The following is a 12301-nucleotide window of genomic DNA, read 5'->3' as shown; positions in this document are numbered from 1 at the left end:
TGACGAATGTCATACCATTTCGACGTCTTCGAGCGTCGTGTTTTACTAGTCGATCAAGTATGGTTACAATCTTATCACATTGTACCTTAAATAAAAATTGTCTTAATGTTGTTAGTATAGCAGTAGTCACTATAATACAACACTACATTACTTTATTATTTTCCCATTGCATTCACATTGTGATCTTCTCACATAAACGGTAATGTATAAACTATATTTTCTTAATGGTAGTCACACTTGGGAAAATACACACTTTTACAAGAAACAAACATACAGAACATTTGATGCCTTGGTAGAAGGCTACTTTTAGTAGAAAATATATGATTTTCTAGGAGATACAAACACTTACAACAAACATTTACTACAAACATTTACAAACTTATACATCAAACTCATACAAACATTTTCATACAAACAATGACACTAAAATGCTTATGAACTCACCAGCTTTAAAGCTGATAAACTCTTTCAAAATAACTTGTTTCAAAGAAGATGGAGGTGTCAAGACTCATCTCTTATTTTGATTCGTATTTTTGGTGTCTTATAACCTATACAGAACACACTTGTATTAAATTATATTATTAATGCAATGGATGATGATGTTTCTTTGTTACTATTATGCTTTGTTGTGATAATTTACATGACGTCCTCCGCCCCAGAACATTTCCGCCGTTCTGGTTTTGGGGTGTGACAGATTGGTATCAGAGCATTGTTTATAGTGAATCGAGTATATCAACCAATAAAAGATATACAAACTATAAGCACAACGGGAATAAAATACTCTGACCAAGAGTTTCTACTTTTAAATAATAAAATATTTAACCAAGTATACATACCTGCATTCATACTAAAATCAGTGTCACTAGGATAGAACAAAAGTATTACGGTTGTTGAATAACACAATTAGGCTTAGAGACATATAGTCAAATCTGGGAGTGATATAGCCTGATCAACTATATTTTTCCAAGGAGTGACTAGCATGTGCCTAAGAATGGTTGTGAGGTTGCAACAAGTCTAAAAACTTACCAACACTACTACGATAAGAACATTAGAACAGAACATAAACCTAAAATACTATAGGAGTATTTTGTGTTACTATAATCACTTATTTGAGACCTAAAAAGGTCTTTACTAGTAGGTCAATAGTTGCTAAGTGGATACGCTAAGGTTATATGTGACTAAGGTGTCATAGACTTAGAATCTGTGATCTTTACTTTACTTCCTGTTCCTTGTTTGGTTGTGGGTTTGGAGTTAGGGTTACTTATTCGAAGGTCTATCCTATTTTGGTGTCATATGAATGGTATGCACTATGCAAGTATTGAAGTAACTAGTAAGGATCATCTTATAATTATCTAAATTAGTACGTCTATTTTTATAAGATTTTTATACCCCTTTCTCGCGTAGATATCATGGCTGGATTCCATCCTCCTGGCGACCCGTACTTCCCAAGCCAAGGCAATGCTGGATGGCTTGAAGCTGAGCCAGAAGATGATCATCCAATCCCTTTGGATGATCACCTCACAGAAGGCTTTTCGGAGAGTTCTGACTCCGAACCCGAAGTCAATAACCTACCCCCAGTGGCTCAAATCCCTAATGCTAACCCTCGTCCAACATTTCAAGGTCCCACACCTCTATGGGCAACAAACTTGAATAGATGGAGCCACGAACAGTGTCAAACCTTACCTTACAACGGAGATCGAAGCTTCTATAATCTGAGCGAGGGAGGCTCAGCTGACTGAGTCCTGCTCATGATGGTCCGCATGATTGCTCGGAATGATGAGCAAGGTCGAGCAGCTATCGATCGAGTCATGGAAATTGATGCTAATTCGGGCGTTAACACGGTCCATATTTGCCACCTCGAAGAGGCTCTGGATGGGACTACGAGAGCCAATGAGGCTCTACAGAGAGATCTTGCTGCAACCCAAGTTGAAGTCAGGGAACTTCGAGCTCAGCAAGCAGCATATGAAAGACGCATGAGGGATATGGAGCGTCGTCTGGTAGAATCAAGGACTCATTCTAGAGGTTCTCGTCGTAGATAGAGCCTACTCAACTTTCTTTTTTGGATATAACTTAGAATATGTAAAAACTCTAGTTTAATTTCCTATCTATGTGAAGACTTTGAATCTGTTAAGTCTTGTTAGGTCGTAGCACTGTAAAATTTTCTATCTTGGTCGGATGTAAGACCTACTTCTAGGTCATTTTTCCCAACCTTGTTACATCTGTAATACCAGTATTATTGAAAGATATCTAATCTCATGGAAATTATTATCCAAGTGCTTTCATCTTTCTAGTACTAGATCTATATTCAATCATACTATTCAATTGTGTTGTGGGGCTATGGAGAGTTAGTCTACGAGTCACTCTCATCAATCTCTCTATTGAATTCTTACCAATATCCTTATATTTGTGATCTTATAGCTACAAGATGCCTCCCCGTCGATCAACGAGACACACTACTTCAATAACTCCGAATCAAACTCCGACACCTCCTCCTCCATATAACCTAGCAGCTATCCAAGCTGATGTGAATGCGGCTGTTACGATAGCTCTAGCACAATTCACCACTACCGATACTAGTGGGAGTGGGACTTATGTGCCTCCCACTATTGTCGAAGCTCCAGTACGTGCTAGGGAGTGCTCGTACAAGGACTTCACCAGCTACAAACCCAGGGCCTTCAATAGAATTGGTGGAATCATTGCCCTCTCGCAATGGTTCGAGAAGACGGAGTCGATCTTTGAGATCTGCTCCTGTCCGGAAGGGAGCAAGGTTAAGTTTGCCGCCTGCACCTTCGCAGACCTAGCTTTGACGTGGTGCAATAGCCATGTCAAGTCACTATCTCTTATAGTGGAAAATGCTATCGGTTAGGAAGCTCTTAAGGAGCTCATGATCGAAGAATATTGCCCGAGGGACGAAGTTTAGAAACTTGAACAGGAACTCTGGAGCCTAACCATGAATGGCTTCGACATAGTATCCTACATTGCCAGGTTCAGCGATCTGGTAGCGCTATGTCCGGGAATGGTCCCTTCTAAAGCAAAGAGGGTGGAGAGGTATATCTGAGGCCTGGTGCTTCCATTTCAGGGGAATGTACTCGCTTCATACCCCGCTACCTTCGATAGTGCCAAGCGATTGGCACAACGGCTCATTGACCATGGGGTTTGTACCTCGTCAACAACAACAACCCTAGCCATCTCGGAACCCTCCAAGCCGCTGACAATAAGCGGAAGTTCTAGGATTACGAGAAGAAGAAGAATGTTGCTCAGAAGGCTGCCAAAAAGCAGCAGGTCGTGGCGGTTCATGCTGCGATAGCACCTGCCGCTGTTGTTCTGGTAAAGCAGTACGTGGGGAGTTTGCCGAAGTGCAACAAATGCAGCTTCCACCATACTGGAGACAGTCAGGAAATTCAGTGTTCTAGTTGCAACAGGAAGGGGCACACTGCCCGTTTTTGCAAATCTCCGGAAGGCCAATCAACCAAGTCCCCGACGCTGGTGTGGGCCAGGCTTGCTACAGTTGTGGCAAGGTGGGCCACTACAAAAGGAACTGCCCGAAGGCAGGGAATGCCGATGGAGTAGGAAGAGTTTTGGCTATAGGCCATGGGGAAGCAGTTGCCGACCCCATAGTGGTCACCGGTACGTTTCTCCTCGATAACTCTTATGCATGCATTCTATTTGATAGTGGAGCGGAGAGGAGTTTCGTGAACCAAAAATTTGGTCATTTACTTAAGCAAAAATCACAAACAATTAAAGAACTGTTCATTGTAGAAATGGCTAACAGAAATACTGAGAGCACTAGCCGTATATACATAGGATGTACTCTAACTCTAGATAGCCATTCATTTTCAATCGACCTCATGCTGGTCTCAATTAAAAGTTTCGACGTCATTATCGACATGGATTGGTTGAGTCTGCAACATGCTGACATCATGTGTTATGAAAAAGCTTTTTTCCTTAATCTGCCATATGACGAAACTCTAGTAGTCTATGGCGATAAACCCGACAGGAGCATTCGTATCATCTCAAGCATTCAAGCTCAGAAGTACTTGCGTAAGGAATATCACGCATTCCTTGCTCACGTTGTTGATATGAGCCAAGAAGCGAAAGACCGAAAGAACATTCCAGTAGTACGCGATTTTCCCGACCTCTTTCCAGAAGAACTCCCAGGATTACCTTTGCAACGTCAAGTCGAGTTCCGAATCGACTTTGTTCCAGGGGCTACCCCAGTAGCCAATTCGCCCTATCGTCTAGCACTAGCTGAGATGTAGGAACTATCCGGTCAACTTAACAAACTGCTCAGCAAGGGATTTATAAGACCAAGCTTCTCACTTTGGGGAGCTCCGTTCTTGTTCATCAAGAAGAAGGACGGATTGTTTCATATGTGCATCGACTACAGAGAACTAAACAAGCTAACCGTTAAGAATCATTACCTTCTACCTCGCATAGACGATTTGTTCGACCAACTGCAAGAGGCGAATTACTTTTCAAAGATAGATCTGAGATCCGGGTATCACCAGTTACGAGTGCTTGAGGAGGATGTTCCGTAGACAGCCTTCCGAACTCGTTACGAACACTACGAGTTTGTAGTGATGCCATTCGGATTGACTAATGCACCCGCAATATTCATGGACTTAATGAATAGGGTATACCGTCCTTACTTGGATAATCTTTTGCCGAAAAGTCGTTTTCGACCCCTATTATCCCAAAATTGACTAGCCCGGATCTACGGGCGTTACAATTATTTCCCCCTTAGGATGATTACATCCCGGAATCATCAACGAAAAAGGGCAGCATAATGACTCCATACGTTATCTCTTCGTCCTAGGTAATAACTGCAATTTCTACGTTTCTTCAAATGAATATCTAACTCTAAGACTTCCTGATTGCAGGCGGTGCTCGATCTTGTACTTGCTCCCTATCTCACGTTAGATTCCAAATTATGACCTTCAAGTCACAATCTCGATCCTTACTGGAGACTGCTTCTTCTTCTTAGCAAACATAAGATAAGTTATTTTATTACTAAAATGGACCGATGTGTGATATTCTAATGACTTATCATCGTATGTTCCCACGCATAGACTCAGGTCTCTTAGAGTCTTCCAGAACAGACTATACATTTCCATGTTCTAATTACATCTTAAAAGGTAGCATTTCTAGCTACAAGCAACAATTGCGATACCTCTACCGGTCTCTTTGATTATCTTCTATTTCAATCTTCCGGCTAATGTCAGATGCTACATCAAACTTGGTTCTCTGAACCACGTAACATACTTATCACAGTCGGACTCAATTCGATATGACCATTAGGGATGGAATAACAATCATTCTCTTAGTCATTACCGAAATGATGGTAACGACATATTTGAATAAAACAGTATCAATTACTAGCTTCTTGGTAACCTTGTGACTTTCCATGATCCAAGCGTGAGTCCTGTGCTTCCGGTAGTATAGGCCTCTACGACCATTCACACCTACTCATACTCGTCTCAAGTATTGTCTCACAGTTCTCAAAGTTATTATCACAAAAACAATATTAACACAAATGTGTCCAAACAATCATATAATTTTCCCTAGACTCTACTAGGACTTCTTCCACGTGTATCTTCAATCATCAATTCTGCTTCAACTCGGTTGGTGATGGAAATGTCAGACGATGGGATAACTTCATGGATTATACCAAAAACCTTTCTTTCAAGTAATCGAACATGTACTTCTCCCGTACTAGACGTATTATTTATTAGACGCATTCTAAAGGTAAGACATCACTCTTACGATATCTTCTGATAGGTATCATTCACTATCGTAAGCCTTCTCATTTCCTCATTTACTCAATTCACTACCAGTCTTCACCATGATGTTCTGCACACCAGAGCAGTCGTTTGGTGTATTGAGACGAGAATAAAGATAAAGGAAGATTTAGACGCGTATTCCTCCTTATTACCTCGAAAAATTATATGCCAGTTCAAATATCATAATTAAACGTTTAGAAATCTGAACACATAAAATTTCCAGATCCGGTCGGCAACAGACCATAGATCCGATCAAACGATAGCATAAAGCTTCACAAATCATTTAGCACATAAAAGCATTTTATGCATCTTTCCTAATTAATCTAGTGCTTGTGTCTATTCAGGTGTACTTCCTAAAATATATTCGCCACACTCCTCACGATCATCGCTTACATTCTAAGTTTAAGTCTAGAAATAAATCATTATTCCTAGTTCGCTTACACTAATGCTCTGATACCAATTGTGACATCCCCATTTTCACGGCCATAAAATACCGATTTTGTTTATGCTTTATAAAAATCAGAGTATCTCTTTTAATAAAAAAGGTTGCGGCATTTGTTCCCAGAAGAACATGATAATCGGTTATCAAAGCATTTCTAAAGAAATATATTTTTATTCACTTTTAAAACATTTGGGATGTCATCGTCAATACAGAAACATAAGCATAAACAAAACTTACATTCATTTACACTAGTGATCTATATCTCTTTTAAATCTCTCTGTGTATTGTGACTTCATATCAAAACCTGTGATATAAATAAACTAAGTGGGTCAGGTTGGGAAACCTGGTGAGTACATAGGGTTTTCAACCCACAATAATATAATTATTATGTTTAAACAATCAAACACTCAACCCAATTACCCATCCCCATTATCTTCTTTATTCTTAAGGATCTACCTTAAGAATCAGCTATTTCTCATTCATTCATTCCTAAGGATCATCCTAAGGAAACAACATGAAGTCCATTGTGGCCAATGACACATTGGTCAAGCGCAGCTGCTAATATTGTCACTTAGGCGCAGCTACCAGAATTTGGACATTTTCTATGAGGCGCTTCTGCCGGTATTGACCTTTAAACACTACTGTCATGGTCATAAGGCTCCCTATTAGGCGCAGTTGCTGATATTTTCCTTAGAGCGCAACTGCTAGGACGTTTACCGTAGATCTAAATCATCTACGGGTTGTGGTACAACTGCCAGTGCACATCTATAGGGTACTAGGTCCACTGCTGCCAATGTATACCTATAGGGCACTAGCTCCGTACTACTAATGTTCCTCTATTTCAGCTTTTATCCCTCATCATTCGTCTACCCATGTTTTACCTAACATATTTTGTAGATATAAAATACTTTATACAGTTTACATCATTTATAACATGTATAAAAATCTTTCACCAGCATAGACAGCAAGTATTCAGACAATATGCACACATAACACGTAATTTATATTAAAATACTTCATATCTATGTGTAAGATGAAAGATACCATACACTCAGAACACGTAATATATATTAAATACTTCATATCTATGTGTAAGATGAAAGGGACCATGCACTCACCTGATTAGGTGGTGATTCCGAACTCAGACAACACTTCGTTATCTCAAAACAATTTTCGTTGACAAAACCTAGTATCAATACCACTAGTGTTTAGTTTTTAACGTTAATCGCGACTAATTAATAGTCTAGCTATTATTACTATTATATAAGCGTTAAACAACACTCAATATAACTCATAATAATAGCCGAAATAATTATTCTAAGGTCCTAATAATGTTACTATAATTAAATAAAATCTATATTAAATATAGTATATAGGCGTAGCTCACTTACAACGGATTTTTATTAAAAATCGGGCTTCGCTAGAGCAGCGTTTCCGAGCCAAAAGCTTTTCTTCTCGGAGCCGTTGGGCGCTCCGATGCTTTCTTCTCATGCTAGGGAGGTTCCCTAGACTTGGTAGGGGTTTAGGAGGCTAGAGAGAAGTTAAAGAGAGAAAGAGAGGCTTATGGTGTGAAGAAAATCTGAGGATTTCACCCTTGTATTTATAGGACTTTTATAGTAAAGTAGTCTCTAAGCTTCGTCCGTATCTTCCGCGTACGAGCTCCGTTTTCTACGTTATTTATATCCACGCGTTGGTATTTACGAGTACTATAACTTTCATTTAGACCCCATCGGCTAATTCTCCTTCTATCTCATATTTACAAAAACTGTATTGTATTTATCGCGCTCACAGAGTAGCGACTAAGCTTCGTCCATATCTTTCGCATACGAGCTCCGTTTCTAACTTTATTTATATCCACGTGTTGGTATTTACGAGTACTACAACTTTCATTTAGACCCCGTTGGTTAATTCTCATTCTATCTCGGATTTATAAAACTGTATCGAATTTATCGCGCTCGAAGAGTAGAGACTAAGCTTCGTCCATATCTATCTCATACTATCTCCGTTTTCGATGTTCTTTATATCCATGCGTAGTTAAGAACAATATCTACAACTTTCATTTTGACTACGTCGGCTAATTCTCGACCGATCATAAATTTAACAGTAGGAGGCGTTTAGACTGTTAAATGACCGCGAAGAATTCGTAACTCCTTCATACGAACTCCGTTTTCGTCCATCTTTTTACCGTTGAGTTCCTATTAATGAGATCTTTAACTCTCATTTAGTTCGCGTGATGTGTGCGGAACAACTTAGTTTTAAACCTACTTTTAATTATAAAATGAACACACAAAGGCAGTGAACCTATCAATTATGGTATAGCTAAATAAGTAGGGTATCGAACACAGGGAACGGCAAATTAAAACTAAAAACTAATTCTATCTAATTTAATTAATAAGTGGGTGTTTTCTCTAGTTTTACAAGACTAGAAACTTACTAACTATCACTTAATCTAAAAACTAGAAAAGCAAAGAATTAACTAGATTCAATAATGGGACGGAACTTCTGTTTAGTTCAACTCAATTGATCCTATGGTTGATTTTATGGTAATAGTGCAATGGATTAACTCTTTTGTTGGCTACCGACTCAAGTGATTAATTTCGTATTCGCTACACTAATTCTTAGTGAATAAACTAACTCAAACAGTGATCAGTTGTCTAATTTAATTAAATTCACTAGATTAATTATTCGGGTTAATTGAGACTTGCAATGGTTAACTAATTTGGTCCTTTAGTTAACTTCTTGTTGATGGTCATCACACAAGCTCGCACATAAATTTACTTAATTTTCTTATTAATTCTAGTTTCATGTTCATTAATTCTAGATATATGATAAAGTGGTAACATAAACATATGAGGTTGATAATCAAAAGATGTTCATACTATTTAATTACCTTCCTATTAACATAAAATTAATTATCATTCACACACAAGGTTCTTTAGCAAGCTAAAAATAACAAAAATCACCAACATTGAATTAATCCTACCAATAATCAAACCATAGTCTCAATTTTGTATCCCCAAACAGAAGTTTAAGAGTTTTAGCTCATGATTGAGGTAAATAACAGCAAACAAACGAATTCTAGGTGTCTAACCATAATGGAAAACAAAAGATTAAGTAGTATGATGAAAATTTGCCTCAAATCTCCTTCGGAATTGGATTCTAGGTTGTATCTTCGTTCTCTAGGGTTCTTCTGGCTCTTCAATCGCAGCTGATCTCTCCAGGAGGGTTCCAGAATTCCCCCCGGTCGATCTGAGGAGTTATCTTTATATACCCGAAACGACTCGTCAAGTCAGGTTCTGACTCGCCGAGTCCATCTCTTAATCCTCGTATGCGATAAGCCTCTGAGTCTCTAAGTCCTTATCTTCTCGAATATTCGATCGGACTCGTCGAGTAGGCGACCCTACTCGCCGAGTAGGTGTTATTTTTGGTGTTTTTCTTCTTTGATCAATCCCCGAGCTCCCAACCGCTTCTCCTGCTTCCTTTTTCTTCCGAGCTTCACTTTTGGACTGAAAACATAATTCAAACACTTTTAAGTACCTTTTGTCCATGAAATGCAATAAATTAGCTAATAAATGGTAAAAATCTATACTTATTATTAGGCTAAATATGCAAATATCAAAATACCTCACACTTGACTTTTGTTTGCCCCCAAGCAAAACTGAATTTTAATACATTAGAATCACATATGACAACTCCAATCTAACCCAACCATTATGCCAAGACCGCAACGCATACATTTGTGTCTAAAAATTTTCCTAAATACCCCCCAGAATCCAAATACTCACAATCCTCATAAACATTCGCCCACTTATCCCGAACAATGCTCATTTTATGCATCCCTCCGAATCCATCCGCAGAAAACCTCCTATCCTCAAGGTATTTTTGGTTGAGCTACCCAAGCATACATAATCTAGAATTACAATTTTTTTTTCTGATACCACTATGGAGCTCTTTGGAATTCTTCACTTCTTTGACATTTGATCTTGATTTCTTTGAATTCACCATCTTCTTTAACCTTTGGTATCTTCAATTTTGAATCTTCAGAATTTTGATCTTTTGATCTTTACTTTGAAAGCTCCAAAATTCTTCAAACTTTTCTTGTAATTCTCTCTCTTTTTTTTCACTCAAAACCCTACATGCTTAAGCAGGGGCACTCAACTTCAACCTTTATTGGCTAAAATAATAATTTTCCTGGATACATTTCTGGTACACGATGCTAAACATATTGCATCCCTCGGTCTAAGCATGGTCGTGTTTTTGTCCCATGATTTCACTAGAATAGGGGAAGCCACAAATTCATTGTAACGTATATAGGCTCAACTAAACATTCGAGTTTTCATGCAATCATCAGCACAATTCCAACATAGAATCCTAATTATTATTTTTTTACCAAAATTTTCTAAATTAATTCCTAAATCATATTTTTGGTATATAAATTTTTTTAAATTGGGTCTAAATTAAGATATCCATATTCTCAATTTACTAAGATGACATCAACCCCCTACCCCACACTTATTTTATGCAATGCCCTCATTGCATGTTATGCATAAAAATAAACACATGAAATATAGAGAGAATTGGAACAAACTCCCCTGGGGTAGCAGTCGCTAGGTCGATATCTCTTTTCTTCAGCTCCTTCTTTGATTGGCTTTAGACATGGGAAAAACTCATCCAGGTCTTGGGCATCAAATCACATGTGGACAGCTCCAAATAAGCAGTAAAAATAGTGTAAACTCTTCAAGAATCGATAGAGAAGAACAAATTGTCAAGTGGTATACTCAATAGCATCGAATCAGCAGTCTTCTTGGTATAAAAATGAATGACTCGTCGATTATAGTCGCGGAAAGCTTCGGAAGTGCGAAAATACAAGGCGACTCGTCGAGTCAGTTAAATGCACTCGGCGAGTTGACCGCTGGGTGAAAAAAAAATCGCATTCTGCATTTGTTCCAGCTTTTGATAAATCTTCAAAACTTCTTATAACTTCTAGACTCATTCGCCCGTGTCCCTTAGGACCGGACTCGATACCTTAACTCTAAACTTCGCCCTTTCTTGACTCTTTTCCACTCTTTATAATATCCTTTCCTCTAAAACTCTAGACCCTTCTATGCAAGCATTCCTAATCCAAAATCTAAAAATCATAAAGGCAAATTAAACATCAAGCATAAAAGTAAAAATCTTTTAACAAAATCCTAAAACACACCAAACAAAAACGAAAACAAAATAAATTGTTCAAACAAGCATAAATAAAAGAAAACTAATCCTCCTCCTCATCATCTCCATGCACAGATCCACTTTCACCAGCACCACTCCTCCTTGCATTAATCACCTCATCCTAAGATGGAATGTATGGGAAGTTACCCCTATCAATATGCGAAATATGGAAATGGTCAAAAAGTCGCATGTGGGATTCATTGCTAAAGTTGATACCCCGCGCCATTTGATCTTGCAACCGCCTCATTTCAACATTGTACCAATCCATCGGTACTTCATCATTGTCCACCGGAATTACGGCGATTCCTCCTCCATGTCTCGCTCTCGCCTCGATCGAACCCTCCTTCCCGGCCCCTCGGGACCAACCACCGAATCATCATGCGGGATAGCATAATGACCACCGCCATAATCCTTAATAATTCTAGCCCTCCGGAAAAGAATGGGATTGAATGGAGGGATAGGAGTCATCATCATCAAATTCCATGCACCACGGGTCATCAACCCAAATGAGTTGGCTAGCCGGGTGACGAACATGCCACCATTAATTTTGGAGGTTTTGCGATCCTTGACCACACCCTCCGACAAATAAGAAGCCAAACACCACACAATGTTGCAAAAGGTGCCGGGTGTGATAATGTTCCAAAGGTAAAAGACGTCAATGTTAGAAACCTTGTCGTCATCCTTCCGTTGATTGATGGTGGTGGAGATGAGGCGGTGAATGAGACGGTGCGTAGGCGACCTAATACTTCCCTCTTAGGCCGACTTCGGAATGTATAACTTGTTGGCGATTGTGTTCCACTAACTCGTACTCGTAACACCATCGGGGAACACCATATGAGAGTGTTCCAAGAAGGCACAAAAGATAGCA

Source organism: Lactuca sativa, chromosome 4 (genome assembly GCF_002870075.4).
Source record: "Lactuca sativa cultivar Salinas chromosome 4, Lsat_Salinas_v11, whole genome shotgun sequence".
In the NCBI taxonomy this organism is placed as follows: Eukaryota; Viridiplantae; Streptophyta; class Magnoliopsida; order Asterales; family Asteraceae; genus Lactuca; species Lactuca sativa.
Note: the sequence above shows the minus strand (reverse complement) of the source record.